The 9,528-nt window shown below is 34.9% G+C and overlaps 1 protein-coding gene across 5 annotated transcripts in view; it reads left to right on the forward strand.

Annotated features, from left to right (window-relative positions):
- LOC116844788 (IQ motif and SEC7 domain-containing protein 2) overlaps positions 1-9,528 on the forward strand; it is an 85,749-nt gene that overhangs the window by 15,532 nt on the left and 60,689 nt on the right. The window contains exon 1 of one of the 5 annotated variants that reach the window (XM_032816821.1): positions 1,662-7,708. The exons of 3 other annotated variants lie outside the window; for them this stretch is intronic. The gene's annotated coding sequence lies outside the window, so the exon portion shown is untranslated. Of the gene's footprint in view, positions 1-1,661; positions 7,709-9,528 lie in introns of those variants that run through there. One more of the 5 variants, XM_032816828.1, reaches the window with a different exon arrangement.

The following is a 9,528-nucleotide window of genomic DNA, read 5'->3' on the forward strand; positions in this document are numbered from 1 at the left end:
ACACAGAGAAAATATTATAATGAAAATTACAATAAAATGTAATTTTGAACTATACAAAATTATAATCGAAATTACTATACATTTGTTTAAAAAATGTTATGCATGTTTGGCTCTCTACTACAAAATTTTGTAATTACCTGAATGTTTTTTTATTTTATATCATATGCCAGATAGATCGTGAAATTTATTATTTCTACAGTAATTTAGGAGAGACTGGGACTAGTTGACTACAAGGGAAAATTAGCAAAATTGATTATTCCTGTTATTTTCTAACAGTTTCTAACAGTTACAAAATTAAGCAAGCAAAAAACATGTAAAAAATAGTTTTGAAATTCCTGCTTACTTGATTCTGAAATCTAAAACATTAGAAATAATCGATTTTACCAACTTACCCCGGTAGCCAACTAACCCCAATCTCTTCTACACATTTTATCCTACACATCCTACACATCTTACACATTTTAATATAATCCTACTTTACGAAAAGAAATTGTAAAAAGACATAATTTTTATTACAATGTTTTCTTCGTATATTAAAAACTGTTGGCATTACGGGATTTAGCGTAATAAAAATTTCGCTATTTAATAACTTACTTTTTTTTTAATTACTATACCTAAATTTGTCAATAAATTTGTGTAAAATTAGATGGTACTTATAGAAAAATACAGTTTCACGAAAATATGGAATATACTTCATTGTAAGTCTGTATATATAATGATAATTGTAAATTATGAAGTTAATATTTCATTGAACTGAATTCCCAAGTATTTATTTAGAATAACTAAAAATAATTGATAATGTCATTCTTCTTCAATTATTTCCGGACCTCTTATGACCCTCTCTTGTCTTTATGAAAAATTATTTAAAATTGACGATCTTTGATAATACTTTGTCAGTGTGAACGAGAAGGATTTTATTTATATAAAAATTCCACTTGATTTCGACGTTAAATCTTTTATTTGAGTAAAGATTCCGGTGAAGTAAAACCTATTAAACAATTCAACAAAATGGTAAAATCTCGTTATTTGTTTGCATCGCCAAAGAGCGTCCGACAAAGGCCCTATTTCTTTCGTCATTTATGGCAGCTATTCGTGTCGCAATAGTTCTTTGTATTCCTTTATCTTTTTTTTTTTTTTTCATTTGGAGGTAGTTGTATCATGAAACAAGTTTCGTGAAAATTTAATGCAAAACTTGCACTACATACACAATGAAATATTATCTAACTGTTTGCACAATTAGAAAAAGATTGACTATTCGAGAGCAGAGATATTTGCAACTAAAGTTAGCACTTTTTATACGTGTTTCTTAAGGCTAACGTGTTGTTTCAAATTTTTAATATCTTCTAAATTATGTAAGATTTTGATGAAAAACTACTATGATATTGAAGACAAGTATTGACATTATAAATTTCAATATTATATTGGCTATTTTATTTAATTTCAATATATATTAGCCATTTTATTTTCAAAATAATGCAGTGAAAAATTCATAATTTATAGTAATTCATATATATCGAAATACATACATACACATATTTTTAATTACTTATATATTTTTTATTATTATTTGTGCATTTCTCTATTAGATAAACTGCATAAATAAAGCATTTATCAGTATAAAATAATAGTTTTTTTCCTATTTATAATATCTTGTATGTATATATTCTTAATTTCTTTTTAAATTAACTTTTATGATACTAAACAACAGTAATAGATTAACATGCAATATAAAGCAAGTGCAAAGTAAATGACAAATTAAGTAGTTAGTGTACTAAAAATATAGAAACGTAATTTTGTTTGATAAATAGTAAATATGAGCGATCCCTTAGATGCGCCACTGAAAATACGGCACCTAACGATCTTAAACAAAAGTTATTTCTGAGATTCCGGTGAAAAATATCACCAACCTCGCGACTCCTGTTAGATCCAACAGACTGTAGTTTACGGCACATCAAATCCGTGGGCTATTGACACGATCGACGGAAATGGTAGCGAGTACGAGGAGCCGCGAGACAAGTGTGATAAATCACTAGATTCTCCGCCGGCTATTGCCGTCGTATTGCGCCTAGGCAGTGGTTTATTGTCATAACGCGCGAGAGCGTATTGTACGAGAAGAGACTCGCGTGCCGTTTATACAATATGCGCGGCACCGAAGCGTTGGAAGATTTCTATCTGCGCGACAGATATATGTACGCGGTGCCGAAGTTGCTGAATAGGAGAGCATTCTTGCAGTTTTGACATACTGTAAAATCAATACTTGCCCGAAGTGCGATCGCCACGTCTTGCTGACAACGGCATCGACGTAACTCCGCGACACTTTAGCGAAAACAGCCAATGAAATTGACCGTTTGACGCCCACCTAGTTATTCCATGTAAAAGCAATTAATGCGCTTCATTATTATATTCTCGAAAAAATAAAAACGCGATAAAAGCGTTTCACGGTAAATTGACGTTTAATTGATTTCCACTTTGCGTATCTCTCTTTATTTTTATTTGAGACCTCAAAATATCTTTGTTCTCGGCCCGGATCGATTTTAGCGCGATTAATTATATCTCGCTCTATCTCGTTTTATACTTTTCGTTGAGCGAAGAGGAGGGAAGGGTCCGTAGCTCTGTTTTGCTCGGCCGTTTCTAGCGACGACCAACAATTCATTTGCTCTTATTCGAGCAGAAATTACCATGGTTGCACCAGGAATGACACGGTTGCTTTCAGATTTGCGACTCGCGCGGGGTCGAAAGCAGCGAGGTGGAAAAAGGTCGTGAGAAGGGTGGAGTGTCCTCTCAGTAGCGACGTGTAATTACGCGAGTGCTTTAATACCCTTGGTCACGCGAGTGTCAAGGATTGTCGATCTTTCTCTCTGCTTTTTTTTTCTTGCTGTGGAAGTAGCGCGGTCAATGATCCCCGAATTCGTTTCTCGCGCGCTAAAGCGTGAAACGTAGATTTGCCCAGAGGTTTTCACACCCATAGTTAAGACGTCGAGACTGCTTTGGTTTTTGAATGTTTCCATTGTGCGGACCCATGTATTTGTGTGTTGCTGTTAGAACGTGTGACGCCTGCAAACCGTCTCAAAAGTGAAGACAACTTAATCGAGGAAACTAATCCGTTAGTTTACACAGTGTTGTTGTTAGTAAACATCGGGCAATTTTTCTCTGGGTATTCATACTAGCCAAACTCAGAAGCAAGGTTTCCCGTACGTTTTAAACCTGCTAATCCATTTACCTGCTTAGTCAGGTAACCGAAATTTCCGACAATTCTGGCGTCTGTTCATCGTTCATGTAATAGACAATCGAAAGGTGATACTTAGTTGCTCACTGTCAGTTTAAGTAGCTGTTAACTCTTCTGTACAAATAGAGAGAGTGACTATAATGATAGTTTTGCATTTCATCAGTATTGACAGGTCATCGCCTTCAAATTGAAATATTAGTTTCTGCGATTTAACGATAATTTATAACTGGAAGCGTATGCGCCATGAATGTATGTTTATTCAATTTTTCTGTTTGGTAGACTATAACTTAAGATAATTTCTATATCTTTCAAAATTAAAAAATGCGCATAGAACGACCTATCATTCTGAACAAACTCAATGTAGTTATATCACTAGATGCCGTATTTTTCGTGGCGTATTGGAGGAGACCACTTATAAATTTATTATTCATTAAACAAAACTATATTTTCATACATTTATTTTATTATTTAAGTATCACTGTTGATTTTAACATGTTATACACACACACACAACGAATATGAAAAAAATAATTATTTTTATTTTACCAACGAGTGCTTCATTTATGCGTTAATTTATATATAGCGTGTTTAGCGTAACAATGCGCAAAAATTTTTTTATCTTTTGTTATTGCAAGTTGTAGTCTGCACAAAGTAGTTGAAAATTTACCTTGCAATCTTTTTGCTTAAACCGTCGGAAATGTCTAAAAAATCGTGCGTTACGTTGAACACTCTGTATAATAAAAATGTATAGATAAAAATAGAAGTATGTAAATATTTAAATATGTGTATATGTTTTTGCGTAAAGTATTACTATAAATTATGAACTTTCTACCGTTGCATTTTGAAAACAAAATGGTCAATTAACCCCTTTACTGTGGAAAGCAAAATTAGGCCAAAAATAAGTAGGCCAAAAATGTACAGGGCGTTCTACTCGACGTATTTTCATAAAATTTTGCATATAACTATTTTTGACGAATCTAAGGTCGAAATTAGAAAATTCAAAATGGCGGATTCAATATGGCGACAAAAAAGTATCAAAAATTTCAATAAATATAAAAAATTTCAATAAAGATATAGAAAACAGGCGCCGCCTGCGATCAGCCTGATTTTGATATATGTTGTTAAGGACATGGTCCTGAGTAACAATCAAAAGGTTTTAACCGTCGCTCATTGTTCGTTAAAGAGTTATTAACAAAAGAAGTTGCATCAAATGAATGTAATTTTTGGACAACATATATACAAAAACATCGAATTTATACGCTAGGAAAGTGCCTGCTACACACACACACACACACACATTGCTCGCCCGGGCGGGAGGGCTTGCGGTGTGTGCGTGTGTTCCTATTTGAAGTTTTATAAATAGAAAATAATAAAAATAAAAAAAGTGCCTGTCCCTAGCCGTGTAACTGGGGGGCTACGCCCGCACCGCGGGCCAAGTCTTTTGTGAGAAATTCTCATTCTTTAGTTTAAGTATAACAGACTTACCCTCCCTCCCCCGCCGCGGTGCGGAGGTCTGAGGGGCCAGTTACACGACTAGGGACAGATACCGTTTACATACTACACTTAATATACTTTGTGTTGATATTAATATATCTTTTTTTGTGAATAACTTTTTAACAAATAATGACCGCCAGTTAAAATCTTTTGAATATTACTTAGGGTAGTGGCAGACACCTTCCTAGCCTACAAATTTGATGTCTTTGTATATACGATGTCCAAAAATTACACTCATTTTATCCCAGATAAACTTTCGTGATCGTTACGACGTGCTGTAATCGATTTATGATAACTTTATAAAATATTTATTATATATATGGAGACACATATACCTACATTAAATGAAACATTTATATCATGCAATGATTACAATATTTTGTTACGTTCATGTAGCAATGAATTAACTAAAAGTTGCCCACAATTTATCATGTAATATTTATGAAATTGTACCATTGAAAATTTTAAATCATATTTAATGAAATATTTTATTTCAATTCGTGATGACATTTTGTAATCAATGTGTGAGGTAATTGTATGCGGTAAATATGATTGAATATAAACAACTTGTTTGTATCGCATAAAAGAAGGTAATGTCAGTATGAAGTACACGGATATCGATTTTAATACATCGATTCCTGTTTGGGTTTCAAAACTTCGATTCTTGAAACAATGATCGATAAAATAGGAGCTCCTAACTCCTTGAGCGAGGCAGCACACTGTATATATAATAATCAAAGCATGATGTCTATATGATGTAAATATGCTAAATCTAAAAAAAGAAACAATTTTATGGACACGATGTAAACTTTATATTAAGTTGTTCTATATTGAGTAAAAAAATTAATTACCAAAATATGTCTGTATTTGTTAGTAAACTGAATGACATATTGTTTTGAGTAAAAATTTAGATTTTTTTTCGTATTTCTATTTCGTCATTATATATGTTGTACATATGACTAACATGTGATAGGCTCATAAAGGATTTTATGCATTGCGTGATTTTACGCACCGTAAAGTTACTGCAACATTTACATACATCTGTCTATCTGGGACGTAATTTCTTTTGTTGATAACTTTTTAATAAACAATGAGCGACGGCTAAAATGGATGAGCGAAGGTCACTCAGAAGGATGATCTCTATGACATATGTCAAGGTCAACCGCATCGGAGATGGCGTCTGTTTTCTATACCTTTACCATATTCGGTATTTCTATATCTTTACCATATTCGGGGTTGTTAGATTCTCAAATATTCATTAGCTAAATGTGGGGGTAAAAATATTATTATTTCGATTATTTCGCTATTTTAAATTGAACGAAACGATATAAAATAGCATTATAATAAAATTGTTAAGTGATTGTTACCTGCAATTAAGTGCCTATTATCAATTTCAAAAAGGTCTTCAAAATGGATCTATCATCAAAAATTTTCAAATTTGACCTCAAATTTATATTCAGCGACCCTTAAAATTCCCTAGTGCCGTTTTTTATACAAATTCGCTAATTTATTTAACTGTTATTGAATTTTTTGCCAGTACGTGTATAGACGTACTCCACATTGAAATGGTTAATCCGTATATAAATCTATGTATAATGTCTGTATATTAGACTTTAATATCATATCAGTTTATCATTAAAATCTCACGTGTAGTTTAGAAGATATCAAAAATAAAAATTAAAAATGACACGCTTTAATATCATATCAGTTTATCACTAAAATCTTACGTATAGAAGATCTCACGTTTAAAAGATATCAAAAGTAGAAATTAGAAACACACTATTCTCAAGAAATACGTATCAAAGGTGTCAACTTTGATCGCAAACATCTCAGTCATCGAATCTCAGTCAATCTTTGTTTAATTGTACACGCAGTTAGACAATATTTCACTGTGTATGTAGCGTATCAAATTCTCATGCAATTTGTTTCATATAATCTTGATATCCGACAGATTTAATCTTTGGAACATGTCCAACATTAATCGACGCGATATTGTCATTTTCGCGCTTTGCTATAGTATTAAAGTTCGTTGATCGAGACGACTCACCCTTTCGATTCTTATTTTTATTCTGCGAACATCACGTTTGGTCTCGCACGCCACTTTGAATATCGTCTAGCTGGCAATTAATGCGCCCGAGAGTTTTTCCGGCGCGACGTCGCTCTTCATGGGTGGAGAGAGCGAGCGGGAGAGAGAGAGAGAGAGAGAGAGAGAGAGAGAGAGAGAGAGAGAGACAGAGAGAGAGAGGGAGAGAAGAGGCAAGGCGTTTTCATCTCTCACGCGGCAGCGGAAGGCGTATTTTTCGTAGCGCGCGGGCGAGAGAGCGACGAAGTGTCGTCGACGTCGCGACGCAGGACAAAGTGCGAGCGTTGCGTATGGGGAAGACGAGAGAGACAGAAAGATAGAGATAGAGCAAAGGACAAAGAGCGAGAGAGAAAGAGACAGGCAAGGTGAGAGATTCGTGGGGACAAAGGGACGTCGTCGTGACGGCGCAGACTCGGCGAACGGGCGTCCCGACGCCTTCTCGTTCCCTTTTATACCATGATGCTGCCAGTACTTCTCTAACGATTCACGTCGTACTTGCCTCATTCACGCGCATCGCGGAAAACGGCGTCGCAGCGCGACTCGCTTCTTAACTCCCTCTCTATTTCCATTCCTGTTTCTCCTCCTCTTTTTTTCCCAAGTCTTCCTCTCATCGCTTCTCTCCTGTGCGCGAAAGACGAACTGAAAGCAATTCGTTTTTCGATTACTTTCTTGACCGCCGCGACCGCGCGTGCGTGTGTGTGTGTATGTGTGTTGTGCACGCCATATGCTCACGCACAAGTGCGCGCGCACACCGTATTGCGTGCGTTCGTAGAGACGCGTGTGTCCACTGTGCGGTAGCTCGGATCCTGCCGCGTACGAGTGCAACGACTGTGCGTTACGTCCACATTGCAACGATAGACTCGCGATCGAAAGTTGCCCCAACTCCCGTACGATAGTGCCAGCAGGTAGATATATCCTGAAATTACAGTTTCACTGGGTTTCTGTTTGGAAAATAGCAATACATATATTGATCTCTTTCTTTCTTTCTTTCTTTCTCTCTCTCTCTCTCATTCGCTTCGAGCCTCAGCGGGTATCTCGTACTGTGTCCCATTCGCACGTGCTGTTATTCTTCCTTCCTCCTTCGCCATCGAGCAATTTATTTTCCGATCTGCGAGGTGTGCACTGGAGTGAGCCGCGCGTTACGGAGATCTGCGAGAAAAATAAATGCTGCTCGGGCTAGTTGCGCCGCCGTCGCCCACGCAGTAGCGCACGAAAGTACACCGTACAGTTGGAGATGCAGATTTGCACGGTAATGCTCGAGCGTTGTGAATGGTGGTGCGACCTTGCGGTTGGAACGTAAAGCACTGAACCGGCGAAACACCGTGCAACTGTACGGGTAAATCGACGTGAGCGACCATCACATGTCGTGGTATTGCAATTATGCAGCGCGCACGTAACAGTGACCTTATTTCACGAATAATAATCCTGAACTTTTCAAACATCACACATTGCTTTTCCCCTTCGAGGCGATGAATCAAAGCTCGTTCGCGGTTCTTCTCTTCGCTCTGAAATAACAATAAATGAGTTTCTTGTAACAGTGCATGCAATTTACTTTGACATCTGCCCAATTATTATTTGGTATTAATGCATTCTCATTAGTTGTAAGAATACTGCGTAGGAACTGAATAAGAATTTAATCGAATTTTATTCCCTATTTTTTATTTTTTGTTCTGTTTTAGTAAACGGGTTTAAATTTTACACATTTTACATCTTTCGTGCACAGTAATGTAGGAAAAATGTTATATCTTGATTAGGATTCAAGAGAAAATATAGTAAAAATTACAAAATTGTAGTAATCTTGGATTATATAAAAATTATGACTGAGATTAGTTACTATTACTATTTACTTAAAGATATCATGCACGTTTGATTTCTGTTACAAGATTATTGTAATTACTTGAATATTTTATTGTAAAATATATTTAAATTTTATTGCAATAAAGAAGAAATTTTGCAATTTTTGCGTAATTACATTTAATATACAAATAACACGTTATAGTACACATATAATGAAAATTTCAATATGAACATAGCCAATTTTAAGATAAAATTTATTAAACTACAAGTATTATATTATTTATACTTATAACTTTTAATATATCTACAACCTGATTTATAAATGCACACATTAAACATTATAATACTTATAAGTAAGTAATATTTATAAATTCGAAACTTAGTATTGTTTATCGCTTGAACTTTTCACTTCAAGCGTCCGCTAGATGGCTTTAATATCTCTTTCTCATTAAATTTCGATTGCCTCGTTAAATAACACACGCAACTAATCTGGGAAGTTGATTATATAATTACTTACATCTTACGAAACGTGTGGAGACCTCTAACATAGAAAATTCCATGTTTTTTTTTGTTCACTAAATCTAAGACGATCTTAACAAACATTAATAAATACGTAGTTGAATAATTGTCATATATCTTTTGGCAACATGAATACGAACTGTATAATCTAAATTATGTAGCAAGCTATTTTATCGACGATACAATTTTTACAATCTTTGTTATAATTCTTAGCTATGTCTTGATAGTAGCTCATCAAATTTATTATTTCTACAGTAATTCATATACTACTATATCCTAGATTGACTGATCAATGTGCGGAATAATCAAGTTTTAACCTGAAATAGTTTAGCATTTCAGCTTTTGACTGGTGTTTTTAGTCAATTCTAAGTGTGTGTGTGTGTGTGTGTGTGTGTGTGTGTGTGTGTGT

This window comes from Odontomachus brunneus, unplaced genomic scaffold, assembly GCF_010583005.1.
Source record: "Odontomachus brunneus isolate Ranch 3 - 2012 unplaced genomic scaffold, Obru_v1 Obru_scaffold_046, whole genome shotgun sequence".
Classification (NCBI taxonomy): Eukaryota; Metazoa; Arthropoda; class Insecta; order Hymenoptera; family Formicidae; genus Odontomachus; species Odontomachus brunneus.